The following is a 19,980-nucleotide window of genomic DNA, read 5'->3' as shown; positions in this document are numbered from 1 at the left end:
GGGGAAAAATCTAAGGTAAGGAATCTGCAACTAGAATATGTCTCTACCAGATATTTTGTTACCGAAAGTAAGTAACTTGTACGTCAATACAACACAAGAAATTGTCAGCCGCCTTCCTAAGGGAAGTGGACCCCCAGTGGTGATCTCGACACCCCAGGTGGCATATACTGGTCTTTCATAGCTGTACCTGCTTTTCCATACACATTCTATTGTGAACTTTTGTTAAAGCAAATCCCCATTTCCACATAACGCCCTTATTCCGGAGAGTTCCTTGGCTAAACTGTACAGACCATCTAGTGTGATGTCTGACCACCCGATGCAGCTCTATTGGTTAAATGATTGGACCGTCAGGACAACTATATGAATTAAGTGGGAGTAACTATGCTATTTTATTCCAATTGAATTATCAACTTTTTCTTGCTAGTTTATATAGAGTGTATTTGGCCCAAGGGCATGAAAGCGCTTTACGTGAGCTCCAGATTGCACTGCACAAAGTCACACTCTCTTTTGACTCTTGACTGCCACGAAGCAACATGAATAGTTCAATGATAAGTGAAAATGCTATAGGGACAGGAAAAAATATACTTTATGAATGATATCATAATCGCATTAGTATAACCTCCATATAGCGCCAGACCTGTATCTTTTAAAAAATGGGCGGGTCTGATATACAGGAGGAACCAACTTAGGGAGGGAGACCCTCCCCCCCCCCAAAAAAAATGACACTCTGTGGCTTTACAGACACCCCCTCCCTAAAAACCAACACCGTCTGATTTCAAGATCCTTGATAAGTCTCGTAAAGGTGGACACCCGACGTACCTATATCACTGCGGAGAAACCAGTTGAGCGCGTTGGAAATCATAAGCTCAGGACCACTGCGTGCTACCATTTCCTAACCTCTTCCTAAAGAGAACAGCGGGCTGCAGTAAATTACTCATCCCCATCCGAGATAGAAAATCCCCATTCGACCGTCACTGACACACCTGCACCGCACCTTTAACAAAACCAACCCTTCTCTAGCAAAAGGAAGACCTACCAACTTCAGAAGGATGGATCTAACATAGACACGTGCGGACGCCGGAGCCAATCATCGCTTTCGAATTCTGAGCAGCGCTAAGATTGGCTGATATGCAGCCAGGTCACCTTACACCTCCCACTTCCAGGCTACCAGAAATGCAAGGCCGTGCGATCCGTTCTGCGACCCGGAAGTTCTGAAATTACAGAGAATTTGACATCCGTGAAAAGATCAACAGCGGACATTAAGCTGAATTAATGGGCGACCCGTGTAAGTAGTGGACAGGCCACTTTACATAAATCTCGTGGCAATATACGATGTAGCGAACATGGAATTAAATACTTTTTTAGTAGTTCGTTGGTTTAATGCGTGTTGTGACACTCTGGGAGAACGATTAACTTCGTTGACTTGTTAAAACCTAATTGTAGTTTTTAACTTTTATATAAAGATCTACTGGAATTATATTCGGCATTACTAATAAGCTAGCACGAGTGTAGACGTAACGTTTATACGTTATACTAGAAAGGGATATCCACTATATAATCTTGATGTAAATATGTCGTAGGCAAGTTCCACAAGATTTAACTTAAACTCAGATGTCTCTCAAAGTGATATACAAAAATCGGATAAAGTGACAGAGAGAGGAGTGTGCGCACACAAGGGTTTATAATCAAGTTCAACCTATTTCAGTTATTTTAACGTTGCTATTGCTGTGAGTTTCCATTCAGAATTACATCACCGTCGAAGGATACGTGTCAGGACTGGTTTAACTCGTGTTTCGTGTCTTGCTCTGTCAAGGCACAGCATATAGTGTGTAAATTATTTTACATCATTTCACTATTTTTCTCAAAAGGCTGTACGTTGGAAGGCAGTGAAGGTGAAAACAATAACACCTGATTGAGGTAGGAGCCACGGAAATACCCATTAGAAGTAAGATTGGAGGAAACCACTCCAGAAAGGGGCATAGGAAAAAATCCCCCGTAGATTAGAGCCAATGAAACAGCTAAATGTTCTGATTATTCCTCCAGACAAGGAATTTGGAATCGGGGTAATGAAGATTACTGTTAAGAAGTCAACACACTACCTTTTCATCCTCGTTCCTCATTCGGTTACTTACTTACTTAATGAATGGATACCAAAGCCATACCAAAACTCCAAAGAAATGCATTCTTTGCAGATTTTATGTACAACACTACTTTAATATAGAAAAAGAAAATAAAACTACTACATAATATATTGTAGCTCTGTCATACGTACATTTTTCATACCCAAAACATTTGCACCAATTTTTAACTCTGAATCATGGGCTAAATTTACCATATAATGTTCAACAAATGTTAATGGCCTTTCCCAGGTTGCTGCAGCACTAATCTCAGTAATAGAAACGCCACCCCATTCTGCCTATGAGGACACCCTCCATTTTGCTAAACAATCTTGTACCAACCCTGGAAACCCAGTACTTGAATTAGAGTAAGGAATCAATATTACTTCCTTAATCCAGCAACTCGGCTAGAGAATATTTACCGCCCCCCGCCCCCCTCCCCCGCTCCCCCCCTTGTTGGCCTGTCCAAACTTTACAGAGAGCATCACACTTTCTGTGATCAGCTGATATAGACAGGTAAATTATCACTGCTCTTAGTACTTCAAGAAGAGTTTGTTCCTCTGAATCTTTAGGAGATGAAAACAATTCAAGTACTTTTTGTGTGTGGAACCTATGAAACAAACTGAGGAGCCATTTTCAAAACTATTCGGTCTTCAGAAATCCTGAGATAAGAGCTATCAATCATGAGACATCTTTGATAGCCTGAGATATCAATGCCGTCAATTCTCCGAGCCATCTCGCAGTAACTATGGCTACCAAAAATACCACTTTAAGAGTTGGGCACTAAAGAGAGATTTCCTTTAAGGGTTCAGAAGGTGCTTTCTTCAGTGACTCCAAAACTAAGAGAAAGTCCTACCCAGGGGACATGCTCCTTAGTCTTGGTCTCAAAAAATCAAACCCTTGAAGGGGCCTTGAGATCCAATTGTCACCCTCCAAAAGAGAACCCCAAAGAGACATTAAAACCTTAACAACCACTCTATGACAACTTAAGGCTATCCTAGACTGCCTCTCTACCCAATTTGAGAGTATTCTTCAAGTCAAACTTGACACTAATACAGAGCTGTAGTAACAGATCGACTCATATTCTTGGATGTCAGCATGCTCTGTGCAGACCGCTGTAAACTGGTAGACCATGTTGATGACACTGAATCCACCCTAACTGCTATGCGCCCCACTGTGCAAGATCTGCAAGCTCAAGTAATGGAGATGAAAGCTGATATCTTATCTCTCCGGTGGCGAGCAGTGAATGCTTGAGGGCTGCTCTCCACACAATAATGTGCATTTCATAGGCTTTCCAGAATGCGCTGAAGGCCCAAACATCAAACTCTTCCTTGAACAATGGCTGTCAGAAACAGTGTTAGCCATCATAATCCAAAATTCTTCTTCTTTGAACGAGCCCACGACTCTAGGGTCGACACCCCGTGACGGGGGGCACATCCACCCGATGATTGCCAAGTCTTTAATTACAGGGGCAGAGACTCACTCTCAGCTATTCTGGGCAAAGGCGTCCAGGCTATACCTTGGAGCTGCAGCATCGACACACCTCCTGCATGGCTGTGAAAACTCAACTGCGTGCTTTGGGACATATTTATGTCCTACTGTTTCCTGCAAAAAACTTTTTCACTGAGGGAGACCACGCTCACTTCTTCCTGATAACTGTAGATGCTCGTACATGGCTACATGCAAAGGGCCTAACAAAGCGGCCAGTGCCACCTCCTAACTCTTGAGTGATGACTTACACCGCAATAACCACAACGCTGCCCCTGTGATCACCATTCTACACCAGCATCTGAACAGGCAACCTGTGAACAAGCACAAGTGGTACAAGGGGTACTGTAGCACATTTGTAACGCTTTTAAGGCCCTGCGGTCCGAGAGTGCTTCTGTTCCCACCTGGGACTCTAATGATATGGTGATCCCCACTGACAATGACACTCTGAGCCCGTCACTGACATTCCGCACTGCTGATGTCTTGCGACTCTTGTCTACTACTTCCTCAGTGTGGTAAGCTGAACTCCCCATGGTGTGAGTGGACTATGGCTGGCAGATGGGGGGGGGAGAGTGGGAGCACTGCCATGTTTTGGGAGACTAATCATTGATGGCGCTGTCTACTTGGCTACCTGATCCACTGCTACCCACGTCCTAGCTTACCCAAATGGACTGGCAGCATTTATTGTTTGGGTACTTGATTTGTTTGCTAAGTTGAAGTATGGAAAGGACAAGATATTTTCCCTGCCGGGGAGAGGGAGAAGGGTGGGGATGTTAAGTTATTTATGCTGTTTATGTTGGTATTGTTGTTTTTGTTTCCAGAGTGTTAGAAATTGGGTCTCTAGTTGGCAGAGGTATACACCCTTGTCCAAGTAGGGACCACAATCCTAGTCAGGGTAAGCCACAACACAACCCAAATTATCCTGTGCCTGCCGTCTGGTAGCTTGGCACAGACCAGGCAGGCTTAACTTAAAAGGCAATGTTTAAAGTATTTGTGCAATAACTCACACAGTAGCTCAGTGAAAACACCACAGAAATATACCACACAGGTTTAGAAAAATAGATAGTATTTATCTGAATAAAATAAGACCAAAAAACGAAAATCAAATGTACACAGGGAAAGTTATGAATTTTTAAAGATTAAGGATTAAATCCCACTAAAGTGCTTAGAAACATAATTGCTCCAACTGGGGCTATCTCTGCGTTGATGGAGTCGTTCCCAATAATCTGACGCCAAAGGTGCTGGTCACAGAATCGCAAGGACCCCTAGGCACAGTGCCTTCGAAAACAAAGACGTCGCATGGAGTCGTGGAGGTGATGCGTCGCTGGAGCCAGTGTGGCATCAGTTCCTTGTGGCATCTGGGGAGGAGAGGCATTGGTTCTGTACTGCGAGGCAGGGCAGGGAAGGCGAGGCTTCGATTCTGTCTGGTTGCAGGGGGAGCTGGTGCAGCAACTGTGGGGAGGTGTTGGTTCCTTGTGACCTGGTGGGGTTGATGGATCCAGTTGGTTAAGACGTGATGTGTTGACTTCACAGTGTCGAGATCACACTGTGGGACGTCAGCGGTGTCGCAAAGACATCTGACTTGTGTTGCAGGCTGCGGTCGTTGCGTGCAGCGAGAACCACAGAGCCAGCGCAGGCAGTGGTGTGGCGTCGGGCAGCGGCGTTGGTGCAGGAGTCGCTGAAGTCGGTACTGGAGTTGCTGAAGTCGATGAAGCTAGTAGGTGAAGTCTTTGTTGGCCCTGAGACTTCAGACCAAGAGACAAGCTCAATCCAAGCCCTTGGAGAGCACTTTTGTGGAAGGCAGAGTCCTTCCAGCACAGTCAAGAGGCCAGCAGGCAGCAGGGCAACAAGCAGGGCAGCAAGACTTCACAGCAAAGCAGTCCAGATGAGTCCTTTGGGCAGCCAGGCAGTTCCTCTAACAGAGTTCAGGTGTAGGTCCAGAAGTTTCTGATTTTGTGGGGTCAGAAACCCAGTATATAGACCCCAAAGTGCCTTTGAAGTGGGTAAAACTTAAAAGAGTGGTTTTGAAGTGCACACGTTCCCCTTTCAGCCCAGTCCTGTCTGCCAGGATCTCTGTGGGGGTTATCAGTCCATTGTGTTTGGGCAGGCCACTGGCCTTTGAAGTGTAAGAGAGAGCCCCTCCACCCTTCCTGCCCATGGAGACCCATTCAGTATGCAGATGAATGCAGATGTGACTGAGTGTCCTGTGGTTATGCTTGTCTGGGTGAAAGGCATAAGGGGAGCTGTCAATCAGCACAGACCAGACGTGGATTGGAGGCAGGCTGCAAGGCACAGATGACAGTAAGTGCAGAGAAATGCCCACTTTCGAAAAGTGGCATTTCTCAAATAGTAATATTAAATCCAACTTCAACAGTAATCAAGATTTTCTATTACCATTCTGGCCATACTAAACATGACAGAGCTACTCCTTTCACATCAGAATCTACCACTTAAAAGTATATGAGGGTTGTTCTAATGGTAGTCCATGAGAGGAGTATGCCTCACAGTAGTGGAAAACAAATTTTGTGCGTTTTTCACTAAAAAACATAAGTTCATGTCCTGCCTTTTACTTACAAAGCACCCTACCCAGTGGGCTACCTATGGCCTACCGTAGGAGTGACGTATATGTAAGAAAAGGGGAATTTAAGGCTTGGCAAGTAGTTTTAAATGCCAAGTTGAAGTAGCAGTGAAACTGCACACACAGGCCTAGTAATGGCAGGCCTCGGACATGGTTAAGGGGATACTTATGTATGGGTAGCACAATCAGTGCTGCAGGCCCACTAGTAGCATTTAATTTACAGGCACTGGACACATGTAGTGCAGTTTACTAGGGCTTACAAGTAAATTAAGTATGCCAATTGGGTATGAGTGAATGATACCATATTTTTGGGGAGAGAGAACATGCACTTTAGCACTGGTTAGCAGTGGTAAAGTGTCCAGAGTCTTAAAGCCAACAAAAATTAGGTCAGAAAAAGAGGAGGAGGAAGCCAAAAAGTTTGGGGTGACCCTTCAAAAAGGGCCATTTTCCAACATAGAGGATTAAATCTCTTGATACCAGTTAGCTTGAACACCCTCTATGTGCTCTGCAGATGAGCAGACACAGGGGGGTGTTACTCCCTGGGTTGGTAATCCACCCGTGGCGCTCCATTTTCGGCCTGTGGGCCGATTTTCAGCATGTCGGGTCTGCTGCAGGCCGTTTGTCTGCCTGCAGCGTCCTTCTCTGGCGTGGCGATGAGGTCAGATGGCCCGTGGTTGGGACGCGGATCTCGCCATGGTCACTTCATGCTCTGTTCTTGCGTCGCGGGTGGCCCCCGTTCTGGGCTGTTCGTTCTTTGGTTTTGGAAGACATACTTTCTTTGTCCTAGAATGCTTGTTATTCCCAGCATGCACTGTTCCTTTCTTTTATTAGTCCCTTTCCAAGATGACGCTTTGCCTAGTTTTCTATATGACACTTTCCCAACTTAATATGGCGTTTTTCATTTTTCCTGTTGGTTCACTTCCTGTTTTCTGGTATACAAGGAGCTTGAGTTTCTTTCTTCCTTGCTTTGCAACACTCTGGTTAGTGGTGAGCCTCACTCGTGTGTTCCTGCTGTGGATTGTTCCTGCCTGTTTTTCCTTGTAGATCTGTGATGTTCCAGTCCTTGGAGTCCTGAGTTCTACTGTGCCTTTTTTGATTGTCTGGAGCTCCCTTCTGGAGGTTTTTTCCCTAAGTGTTTTTAATTCTGGAGGGAACGGAGTGCTTGGGAGTCCCTCTTGCCAGCAGCACCGTTTCTACTAGAAGGGGTCGCCCTTATCTTGGCCAGACCAGGATGTGCAAGATCCAAAGCCGTACTCAATCTACATGTGACAGAAGCCATAAGAGGAAGGCGAATCCTGACGGGAGGGGGTGGGAGCTCGACATCACTAGGGGTACCCTGGTAGCCTGTGGGCATGCTTGACACCTATCACCTCCTGATCTGTTACTTACAAGGCCACCATCTGTAAGCACACAAACCCTGATTACATTTTCATGACCTGGAAAATGTGCTGTATTGCCTGCCTGGTTAAGTCTTATAGTATCCTTACATATCTCAAATGGCATCATGGGCATATCTCCAAGAGATGGACCTTGCGTATGCACAGCTCCTTAAGTTATGCACAGAGTGGAGGGGCCAGATGTACGGCCCCACGGTCTCGACTTACGCTAGAGAGGACCTCATTTTGGTTGCTCGGGGATTCCTTTTGTCCCTGACATCAGCATGATTGACTTGGACGGTAGATCTTTAGTGGTAGAAGGGAGACTGGATGGCAGGCCTCTGACCATGGTGGCGGTCTATGCCCCCCAACGCAGGCCATCTGACTTTTATGGACAGACTCACACCGGTGCTGTTGTGTGACGGTGGTGTGTGCGGTGGGGACTTCAACTAAGTCCTAGGTGTGGGCAGTTATAGCTCGATCTCTCCCTTGGTGGGGGCGATCTTTCGCATGCCTACCAAACACCTTGGGGACTGGCTGAGCCGACATGGAATCTGTGATATATAGCTCCACCAGTATCTGTAGGAACACAAGTATTCCTTTTACTCACCTGTCCATGGCGTACACACTTGCATAGATTTCTTTGTAGTGTGCATCTAGTCTCCCTGATCCCTCAAATGGAGTATCTCGCACTCACGCTTTCAGACCACCGCCTGCTGTGCTCACACTACGATGGGGCCGGCCTCGCCCTGTATGTCAACATAAAGGTTGCAGACAGACTCACTCCTTGATCTTCCTTTTCAGGAAGGCCTGGCGGAGCGTATAGCAGAGTATTTTGAGTTCAGTGTTGCCTCAGCCTTTGACCAGACACTGCAAAGTGAAATACATTTCAAAGATCATGACATGGGTAGATGGAGACAGTCCCATACTAGGCTGCCTCTCTTTTTACAGTTATAGTGGGAGCACAAAGAGTTAGAACAGAGTCTGAGATGGCTTGATTACAAACACTATCTTACCAGATTCCATGGGAGGGGGATCATGCAGGTAGGCTGTTGGCGTGGCTAGTGGGCAACAACCACTCACGTCCCCCATTGGGTCCGACATGTGCGGCATATGGCACGATTCTTAACACGTAGTATGACATGAATGCAGTTTTCGTTGGCCATTATAGCTACCTTTACGCAGTGATTCCTGGTCCCCCAGCTCTGCTTATGTGATTATCTCTGAGAACTGCCACTCCCTGAGCTCAACACAGTGCAGGCAGCTGAGTTGGATGCCCCTCTCCAGCTTGGTGAGCTGCATGTAGCTGTCACAAAAATCACCTGTTGTAAAATGCGGTGCCCTGATGGCCTCCCGTTCGAGTGCTACTCCACCTGCAGTGCTCTCCTGACGCCCAAGCTCCTGGAGGTTTAGAATGAGGCATGGGACAAGGGGCATCTTTCTGATATGCTCTGTGAGGTTCTTATAGTAGTTCTTCCAAATCCAGATTGTGATGCTTAAGATGTGCAATCTTACAGACCGCTCTTGATGCTGAACCTAGATTGCAAAATCTCAGGTAAAGCTCTGGCGAAAAGATTACTTCCCCTCCTCGGCACTCTAGTGCACAACAATCAAACTGGTTTCATACCGGGTCAGGGTACCTTCCTCAATGTCCACCGGTTACTACATCTAATGCGAACTGATTTACACACAATTGGTGTCCGGGTGGTGATGTTGAGAAGGCCTTTGCTACCTTAGGGTGGGATTACCTGTTTGCGACGTTCAAGACAATGCAGGTGGAACCAGGCTTTCTTCGATGGCTCAAACCCCTCTTTGGGCATCCTTGCTAAGAGTCAAGTCTTGTCAGTATATCTCTGATAAATGTGACATTTGTTAGGGCACGCAGCAGGGCTGCCCATTGTCTCCCCTTCTCTGTGCTGTTCATGGAGCCTCAAGCTTTGTCGGTTGCACGAGCGAATGAGGGATCAGGGGATAGAGGCATGGGGCCTTTGCCATGTGATTCCGCTGTACGTAAACAACACGTTATTTAATTTGAGGCACCTGGAAGGTGCACTGTCAGTGGTGATGGTGCTGTTGGAAGGTTTCGGAGTAATATCAGGCCTGCTGATGAACTGGGCCAAATCTTGCCTATTTCCCTTCATCCCATTCCCGAACCCAGTAGGTGAATGCTTCCTAGGGCGCACCTCCAATGGCAGTGTGATACATTTAAATTCTAGTATATCACTCAGATGCTCATCTGCGGGAGGGGAACCTCTGTAGGTCCTTTGGCATTTTGGACGTCTCTCCCTCTATCGCCAATGGTCCGAGTGGTCATACTAAAGATGCTGGTATTACCACGACTTCTGTGTTATTTCTCGGGTATCCTGCTCCCTATGCATTTTTTTTTTTCCTCTGAACTTAGATCAATATCGGTGGAACTGATTTGCGGCGAGGGTCGCGCAGAGTCGCTGTTGATACAGCCCCTTACATGGGGAAGGGCTTGGGCCCCTAATTTTGAATACTACACCGCAACTGCCCAGTTACAGTGCGTTTGTGGTGGCTGGGAATGGCCCGTGTGGTGAAAGACCAGAGGTCACATGCCTCCTTTCAGGGACTCCCACCTGGCTCTCTCCCCCCGGTCCCGTGTTGCCAGGAGACCCACCACAAATGACAGTGGCCAGACGTTACTGGCAGAAGTATGTACAGGGAAGTGGTGCCCCTCCGCCATACTCACCACTGTGGCAGATGCTGGCTCTTAAAGACTTTCTCCGACTCCACGTCGTGACTTGCTGGAAGGAAGCAGGGGTGACCTGGACTGGGGATGTCTACGTGAACAGGGTACTATGCCCCTTCACAGAATTCAGCAAAATATCCCACATACTGGTGGGGAAGTTTTTACCTACAGGGCTGTCTGTCACATGTTTGCTACCACCTGGGAACATGAACACTTGGAGCCTAAGACCGCCCTCAATTCTATGCTGGCATATAAAGGCACATATAAGGTTATCATGGCCCTGTATGCTACACCCTTGAATCAGGGGAAAAAGCCAGATGTTAGGCTTAGAAAACAATGTTCAGCAGACCTTCACCTCTCATTGACTAACAGTGGGCCCAAGCCCTATGACCTGTTAAGATTTACTGATCTGGCATTCATACTATGCAAGTGCCAGATCGCATTGTCATGGAAGTCCCCGGCTGCGCCAGATGTGGCATCCTGACTTCAGTCTATGCTGCGATTGATGAAGGATGAGGCTGCAGCGCTAACAGAAGCCGGGTGCAGGAGAGGGAAAGAACAAAGGATCACAATATGGGACACATACATGCAAAAACTGGAGGCAAAGGTCCTGGAGGTGAAAGATGATACCTGACCACATTAGACTGTACTCACCACAAACAACTATGCTATCCTGACATTAACAGTGACACAGGACATACCCATGGAAGGGTGCGCCAGGTTGATTAGTCAAATGTTTTATGTATAAACCTGGTATTGTCGCCCTAGTTTGGTTGCCACTTGCATGCCTTCCTTGACGTGGAAGTATTGACCTCGGGGAGCTGGACAACTAAGAAGTGAATAATGCACTGTATTTTTTTATTTTTTATAAAGAGGTTTTTATTGTTTTATGGAAATAAAGAAAATAAAGCATAACATCATGTACAAGTGTCAACCCTATAAAGTACAATATTATACAATACCATACAATACAATATAGTAAAGAAAGGCAGGATAAAATAGAACAAGACAGGATCAAATAGGGTAGACTAAGGTACAATAAAATAAAGTATAAAGACTAGTTTGTGCTCCTTATCAAAGAATGTTGAATGACGTGTGTTATGAGTGCTTGAGTTGTTTGACATTGATCAGTCTGGCCTATCGGGGGACTTGGCCCTTAGTGTCTATATCTGTCAGTGGCAGGAATGTAGATGCTTCAAGATCCCAGGCGAGTTTCGGAGTGGGAACAGAGAACCAGACCGGGAATGAGCCCAGCCGTAGGGCGAGTGATCTAAGTTGATGCACTGTATTATTACTGCACATCTTTGATTGAGTTTACGATCACAAGGTGAGCAGACTGTATGAGCTATTATAATGTCCCTGGTTTTTTTTCTTCTTCCTTTTGTCTGTTAATACTATCAATAAAGAAATAAAAAAAAAAGCCTTAATGGCTGACGACTGCACACGGAAACTGACAGATCCTTATCATAGACATCCTATCACTCTGCAGGTCGCAGCACGGCCCACTCCACTGCCTCCCTGGCGTGCCACGTTAGACAGCGGGACACCCTAAACACTAAATAGCAGTCTGGGGAGTCCTGTAAGTGGCGATAGAGGGCCGTTCTTTGCCACACTTGTTGAGTGGGCTAAGACATTCCTGTGCTTGGGTGGTGCGGGGGGGTCATGTTCTTGATCTGTGTAATTGCTTCTTCCCAAAATTCCTGAGGAAGTGTTTTTACTTAACCAGTCCACCATGGAGTCTCTACCATGTATTCCTGCCAGCATTTCCCAATCCATCAAGGATGGCCTCACTTCTTCCTCTCTATCACTTCCTGTTTTTACGTATATCCCAGGCAGAACTTCTCATTGTGTCTTTGCTCCTGCCTCTGTGTCTACCAGTGCTGCTGTGCTGTATCTTTGCTCCTATTGGTGTCTTCTTGCTCCCGATCTTGTTTGGGGTCAAGGGCAACAAGTTTTTATGTTTACTTTGTCCTTGGGACAAGTAGGCCCAACCCCCTGCAGCTCAAACCCTTTGGCTGCCTGATTACAGAGAGTGGAACTCTCTGCAGTTGAGGTAATGTGTTTCCAAAAGATAATGCTGTTCAAACTTGTATTTATGGTTCATTATTTGAAAGCCTTCATTATTAGGGTGAGTGCTGTAAATAAATGTTTTAAGGTCACACTTCACTACGGACGTTGGTTCCAGTACCAAAAGAAAAACGTGTATATACATGTTTGAAAAGTTTAGGCTATGAGGCTAAGTATAGTGCTCCCAGAATGCTCTCTGATTATATGCAAATGAAGTGTCATTTAGTAAAATGTGTTGATGCATGCTAGGATTTCCCAAAAATATTTCTAATGGAAACTCAGTGTAACCATTTTCAACACGATTATGGGAAGCATGAAAATAAACAAACACTGACAAAGCCAACTGATCTGACATATTTTTATAAGTCTTTTAGTTTCATCAATGCGTGTCTTGTTTTGACATGGCTTTTGTAACACTTTATTGTTGTGGGAGCTACCAGGCCCTCAACATTGTAACAAACACTGGCAAACCCCCCCCCAAAAGTTTTTGAACTCTCTAAAAGCACACCAGCAGCATAACAAAGGCCCCGCAGCCGCCCTCCAGGGGGCCCCTTCAGCACAGCACTTGCCCTGAGTGAGTCTGGAGAGGGGGCTCCTCCATGTTCTTTACAAAGGGGCACCCTCCAGTTTAGTTCCGTCACTGATTGCCACTGTAGTTCCTGACACTGAACAAAACTACTTTGTGTGGCAATATGCTCCTTGTGGAAGAGCAGAATGCGATCACTCACAGTAAAGCCGGCCGAAAGAGAGAGAAATAGAAGTTTAATAAAAACAAAATGTCTTTGTTAACACCAGACCTAATTAGGGACCAAGACCCACATGTAGGTAGCTTTTTGCGTGTCGCAAACAGCGACTTTCGCTGTTTGCGACATGCAAAAAGCACACTGCGATGCACAAACCCAGTTTTGCGATTCGGTAACCTGGTTACCGAATCGCAAAACGGGTTTGCGACTCACAATTAGTAAGGGGTGTTCCCTTCCTAATTGCGACTCGCAGTGCAATGTAGGATTGTTTTGTGACCGCGAACGCGGGCGCAAACCAATCGCAGTTTGCACCCATTTCAAATGGGTGCTAACACTTTCGCAAAAGGGAAGGGATCCCCACGGGACCCCTTCCCCATTGTGAATGTCACTGTAAACATTTTTTCAGAGGAGGCAGTGGTCCTGTGGACCACTGCCTCCTCTGAAAAAATGAAACTAAAACGTTTCATTTTTCATTTTTGTTATGCATCTCGTTTTCCTTTAAGGAAAACGGGCTGCATTACAAAAAAAAAAACTGCTTTATTGAAAAGCAGTCACAGACATGGTGGTCTGCTGTCTCCAGCAGGCCACCATCCCTGTGAGGGCCACCATTCGCGAGGGGGTCGCAAATTGCGACCCACCTCATGATTATTCATGAGGCGGGCATTTGCGAAGCCCTTGCGAATCACAGATGGTGTCAGGGACACCATCCTACATTCGGATTTGCGACTCGCAATTTGCAGGTCGCAAATCTGAACCTACCTACATGTGGCCCCAAATTCTTAAAGAAAGTCACAAAAGTGCACCCATGGTATATGTCGTACCCTATAAAATATTTGTGAACTGTATTTTAGCATGGGTAAATACGATGTGTAGATTTGCTCATGTAAAAATCTATTGAGCATTTGCAAGTTAATTTTCCCTCCAGCCACTTTCTTCCCAACCCTGGAAGAAGTTCTAATTCTGCCATTGTCAGGAGTAAATGTCCAACCTTTCTTATTATGGGAAAATATTAGAGAGAAGCTGGTAAAAATCTTTAAAACATGCAGGTTAGTAGGTTTGCAGACTCAAAGGCATTCCAGCCCTAGAACTATTGCTTACTGCTTCCTCCAGCCCCAGTATGCAGATCTGCAGAAAGGTGGCAAAATAAGGAAATTGCTACAGTAGGGATTGAAACTGCAAGTATTCAAGCGCTACTATGGTAGTAGCCCTGGCATAATCCGAGAGGCTATTATCAAAGCACTTACATAATGAGATTGCTGCCATAATTTGTCGCCACACTACATGGCACCAAAGGGACAAGTAGATCTTTTTACAGGACAAGTAGATTTGAGAAGCAACCTGTCCACTGGACAAGTAGATATTTTAATAAATTCCACACCCCTGGCCTTCTGAGCCTTGTGGCAGTCCTGGTCTTCTACCATCCTCATCAGCCTCCTGGGAGTCTCCGATCACCATCAGAGGTTTTTTTCTTTTGGTGTTTTTCCTTTTGGGGGCACTTTCTGGAGGGCACTGTCTGCTTAGATGTTCCATTGTCGGTGGCACTGTGGCTGCCAGAAGAGGTCGCCCCTACCTTTGGCAGATGAGGACAGTCAAACCTGGACTCGCAGATTTTCCTATTGCTTCAAGGCTGCGAATAAAAGTCTGTCCAGTGAGGAGCCTTACACCATCCTGTAAAAAACTGCAGTATGTTCTGTTCTGTGGAGTACAAAAACTTGTTAAAAATGTTCTACTTTAATACCATTTATAAAACGAAGCCCAAAGGATGAGCATGTGCTTGGTGAGGAGAATCTCTTCTAGAAGCTTGGATAACCCAGCCACATAACCTGATGGACCTAATCTCCTAAGCCTCTTCTTCTGAACCTCCACTTCACCTCCCTGGACCTCTGAAGGCATGATGGTGGAAACTGGGATGGCGGGAGTAATGGATGTGGATCCAAAGGAAGAGAACACACCTATTACTAATATCTTTGTGAGTAAAGAAAAATAATGTCTCCAGGGCCCAGAATGGACAATGAAGAGTTACCTCTACATTCTCCCTCTGAATACTCATGAGTAGATGCAAAATCAAAGGAATCAGAGGGCAAGCACACCGGATGTCTTTTGGCCAATTTCTTGTCAATTTGTGTGGAATTTAACAATATATCTACTTGTCCATGGGACAGGTTGCTTCACAAATCTACTTGTCCTCTAACAAAAATATTCTTGTCCCTTTGGTGTCATGTAGTTCAGGAACAAATTATGACTGCAATACCATTATGTAAGCGCTCTGATTATAGCCTCTCTGATTATGACGGGGGATAAACTGTAGTAGGGCTTGAATACTAGCAATGCCAAGCCCTATTATAGCAATTTTCTTATTTTGCCTCCTTTCTGCAGATCTACATACTGGGGCTGAAGGAAGCAGTAAGCAACAGCTCCAAGGCTGGAATGTCTTTGAGTCAAACCTAACAACTTGCATGTTTTAAGGATTTTCACTAGCTCTTCTCTAATCTTTTCCCATACTGAGAAAGGTTGGAAATTTACTTCTGACAAATGCAGAAGTAGACATTATTCCAGGGTTGGGAAAAAAGTGGTTGGAGGAATAGTAAACCTGTAAGCACACATTAGATTTTAGCATGAGCAATTCTACGCATGCATACAGTTCTAGGAGTACGATTTTGTGGTCTGCTTCTGTAAATTCTTGTGAATTCCTGAAAGTCACTAATGCAAAGACACCATGGGAGCTTGTCTGTGATTTTCTTGAAAAATTGGGCCCCTAATTAGGTCTGGCATTAAACTAGACATTTTGTTTTTATTAAAATTATATTTCTCTCTCTATCCATCTGTTGGTTGACTTTACTATGAGTCATAGCATGCTGCTTTTCCACAAGGAGCCTACTGGCACACAAACTAGTTTTGTTCTATGGCAATGTGTGTTTTTTTTAGACCAAATTTAATTATTTAGTTTTTTTTTTTTTTTGCTTTTGCCCTTTTTTGTTACAATGGCGAAGGCCTGGCATCTCCCACAACGATAAAGTGTTACAGAAGTCATGTTAAAACAAGACACGCATTGACAAAACCAAAAGACAGACCACCAATGTCAAATCGGTTAGTTTTGCCAGAGCTTGTTCATTTTCATGTTTCCCATAATCTTATTGAACATGATTAAACTGATTTTCCATTATGAATATTTTTTAAGATACTAGCATGCATCAGTACATTTTACTAAATGTTTCAAAGAAATAGTACCTAACATTTCATAGTAATTTGGCAAAACCTATTTCCTACTTTCATTTTTTTCTGAACATTTTATTTTGAAAGCAAAGAATCGTCAATCATGCTTACAAGTTTCTGCAAACATCTGCATCTAATCAGAGAGCATTTTGGGAGCATTATACGTAGCCTCATATTGTTAAACATTTCAAATGTGTATGTTTTACTAGAACCACTGTCAGTAGTGCAGTGTGACCTTAGAAAGTTTATTTAGTGCGCTCACCCTAATCATAAAGGCTTTGCATTAATGAACCATGAATACAAGTTCAAACAGCATTGACATATGGACACAAATATTACCTCAACTGCAGAATCAAATCAGATCAAATCATTAACATTTATAAAGCGCGCTACTCACCCGTGCGGGTCTCAAGGCGCTAGGGGGAAAGGGGGGGGTATTACTGCTGCACGAAAAGCCAGGTTTTGAGGAGTCTCCGGAATGCGGAGTGGTCCTGGGTGGTCCTGAGGCTGGCGGGGAGGGTGTTCCAGGTCTTGGCTGCCAGGAAGGAGAAGGACCTCCCACCCGCCGTGGAGCGGCGGATGCGAGGGACGGCAGCGAGCGCCAGGCCAGAGGAACGGAGGAGACGGGTGGGGGCGTAGAAGCTGAGGTGACGGTTGAGGTATTCCGGTCCCTTGTTGTGGAGGGCTTTGTGTGCGTGGGTGAGAAGTCGGAAGGTGATCCTTTTGCTGACTGGGAGCCAATGCAGGTGTCTCAGGTGTGCGGAGATGTGGCTGTTGCGGGGTACGTCGAGGATGAGGCGGGCCGAGGCGTTTTGAATACGTTGCAGGCGTTTTTGGAGTTTGGCGGTGGTCCCAGCATAGAGGGTGTTGCCGTAGTCCAGGCGGCTCGTGACGAGGGCATGGGTCACGGTTTTTCTGGTGTCGGCGGGGATCCAGCGGAAGATCTTGCGGAGTGTGAGGAAGCAGGCGGAGGACACAGCGTTGACTTGCTTGGTCATGGTGAGAAGAGGGTCCAAGATGAAGCCGAGGTTGCGGGCGTGGTCTGTGGGGGTCGGTGCGGTGCCGAGGGCTGTCGGCCACCAGGAGTCGTCCCAAGCGGATGGGGTGTTGATGAGGACTTCCGTTTTGTCAGAGTTCAGCTTTAGGCGGCTGAGCCTCATCCAATCTGCGACGTCCTTCATGCCCTCTTGTAGGTTGGTCTTGGCGCTGGCGGGGTCCTTGGTGAGGGAGAGTATAAGTTGGGTGTCGTCGGCGTAGGAGGTGATGATGTCGTGCTTGCGTACGATGTCGGCGAGGGGGCTCATGTAGACATTGAACTGCAGGCACTTTCCTTCTTTGTAAACTGACAGCCAAAGGGTTTGTGTTTAAGGGGGTTGGGACTACTTGTCCCAAGGACAAAAATAAACATGAAAACTTGTTGTCCTTGACCCCAAACTATATGCCCTGGGTGTTGGACTATAGGGTTTCTACACCCTTGGGCATCCACCCCAGCTGCTAGATGGTCCTGAAACCTCCAGAAAAGAGGGCCGCCTTATTCTGACTGTTCTCAAAAAGATCTACCAGAGGCCTGCCGAACAGTAAGCACATTTTCTGAAACATTTCTGTTTATACTTTCAAATTCGGCATGAGCAAAACACTCTGTTCAGGGTATCTGCCAACACATTGCTTTTGCCCTGGCTATGTATTGCCCTTAAAGACAAGAAATTCTTCTCTACCAAATCCATTATTGATCGAACGAAGTGATTTAGGGAAGCTGATCCTGTTTCAAACTGCCTTTTCTGATAGGTCATAGTCACTGAATTGTCTGCTACCACTACCACATTTGAACCTAAAATGTCATTGTGACATGTGAAGCACTTTCCACACTGCCCTGAGTTCCTTTCAATTCGGGGACTGATTCCTCTCCTTGCCTAACCAATGTCCTTGAGCAGTTCTTGAATCCAGCACAGCTCCCCAACCCCTTTTGCTGGCATACATTGTTATCATTATCTGAGACTGAGGGAAAGAGAACTCCTGTTCCTAAATTTCTAGGAACTAGCCACTGATTGAACTAGTCACCAGGCTGTGATAATTAAAAAACAAAAGGTTGGCTGCAGTCATTTGATGCTGGATTCCAGTGAAGAGGAATATGATCTACCAGTGGACCCAAATGTATCCAAGCAGATGGATTCATAAATACACAAGCCACCCAAAAAGGAGAATGTAAAAATACCCTCACCATCAATAAGGTGAATTTTTTTTACAGCCTACTAAAATTAAAATGCAAAGACAAATACCATACCGCCGTGGACTTCTAGGAACTCACTTGCTGAAGCTTGGTGTGCATTCAGAAGGCTAAACAGTTTCTGAACAAGCTTGAACCTTCTTTCCAGAGGAAGCCAGATGAGACCTTCATCCTTCCGGAACCATGCACCAGTGGAGAAGAGGCTTTGAGATAGAATCAAGTTTGATTTCTTCAGGTTGAGAGGAAAACCAAACTCTACTGTCCACAGTCTGAGCGATTTTCCTTGATGTCTCCTAAGAATGAGAAATCATCAAAAGGTCATCTAATTAAGGATAGCTCTAAACACATTTTTTGTGAACAGTGGCCACAACTGGAGTAAAATCTTGAAAAGTGCCCTGGATGAGACTCTTATCTAAAAGGGTAGTACTTGAAGCTGCCAGTAGAAAGGTTCCAATGCAAACCTCAGAGATGTCTGATGTTCTGCCCAATGGGAATATGCGGATAGACATCCTAGAGAAACAAGGATGCTAGCAACAGAATCACATGCTACAGTATATTCAACTTGAAGTGCACTGTCCTTTGATAAACATTTAGATCCTTTAAAGCTATTATCAATCGATAGCCCCTGGAACCTTCTTCATCAAGACAAACGGAGAATACCAACCCTGACTTCTTCCGAGGGTAGGCATAGGAAACCATGCATCCTTTAGTACCAGAATCGAAACGCTCTCCTGCAAGGCATGCCTCTTCTTTAAAGTCTATGGAAAAGGCACTAGGAAGCGTCTGTCATGAATAACATTATGAAACTTCAAACAGTAGCTAGTGACATGGCTTGTACCACCCGTTTGTCTTTTTTTCTTGCTAGATTCTGGAAAAGGGGCTCAATCTTCCTCCATTGACTTCCAATACTCCCCTTGTTTGAGCTTTGTCAGGAACGCTGATTGCTCTTCAAAACAAGGGAATTAGTAGAAATCACCTTCTGAAGGCTAAACTGAAATCTCGACGTGTTAGATGAATGTTCACATTTTTTTATTCCTTTGATAATCATGTGGTTTTCCATTCCTAGATGAACGCCGGCACTCAAATCTGAAGGGTTGTATATGCTTTCTGCTCTTGATTGATTTACAAATGACATACTCAAGCTCATCTCCAAAATGTTTGTCACCTGAGAAAGGCATTTTTAGCTGTCAAGATTGCTGCGACAAATCTGCTTCCCAGCTTCTAATATACAGTTGGCACCTCTCTTTCACCTTCCCACTTGCTGTCATTATAGACGTTTTCATAATGTTAAAGGTAATAAAAGACGAATATTTGGCTTGAAATGCCATTGCTGCCAGAGTTTGAGAGGCATCTTCCTCCTCTTGAATAGCCACAAATAAAGACTGATTCTTTGACCAAAGACTGGGAGGTATAAACAGTTTAAACCCCTGATATCATGCCAAGATTTAAACCACCCTCTTG

General features: G+C 45.3%; 1 protein-coding gene across 2 annotated transcripts in view; it reads left to right on the top strand.

The window, feature by feature from the left end:
• Positions 1-1,168: 1,168 nt before the first annotated feature.
• Positions 1,169-19,980, top strand: part of BCL2L2 (BCL2 like 2) — a 190,457-nt gene continuing 171,645 nt past the window's right edge. For both annotated transcript variants that reach the window (XM_069238114.1, XM_069238113.1), the window contains exon 1: positions 1,169-1,285. The gene's annotated coding sequence lies outside the window, so the exon portion shown is untranslated. The remainder of the gene's footprint in view (positions 1,286-19,980) is intronic.

Source organism: Pleurodeles waltl, chromosome 6 (genome assembly GCF_031143425.1).
Source record: "Pleurodeles waltl isolate 20211129_DDA chromosome 6, aPleWal1.hap1.20221129, whole genome shotgun sequence".
NCBI lineage: Eukaryota > Metazoa > Chordata > Amphibia > Caudata > Salamandridae > Pleurodeles > Pleurodeles waltl.
The sequence above is the reverse complement of the archived record's forward strand: the minus strand, read 5'-3'. Positions and strand labels throughout refer to the sequence as shown.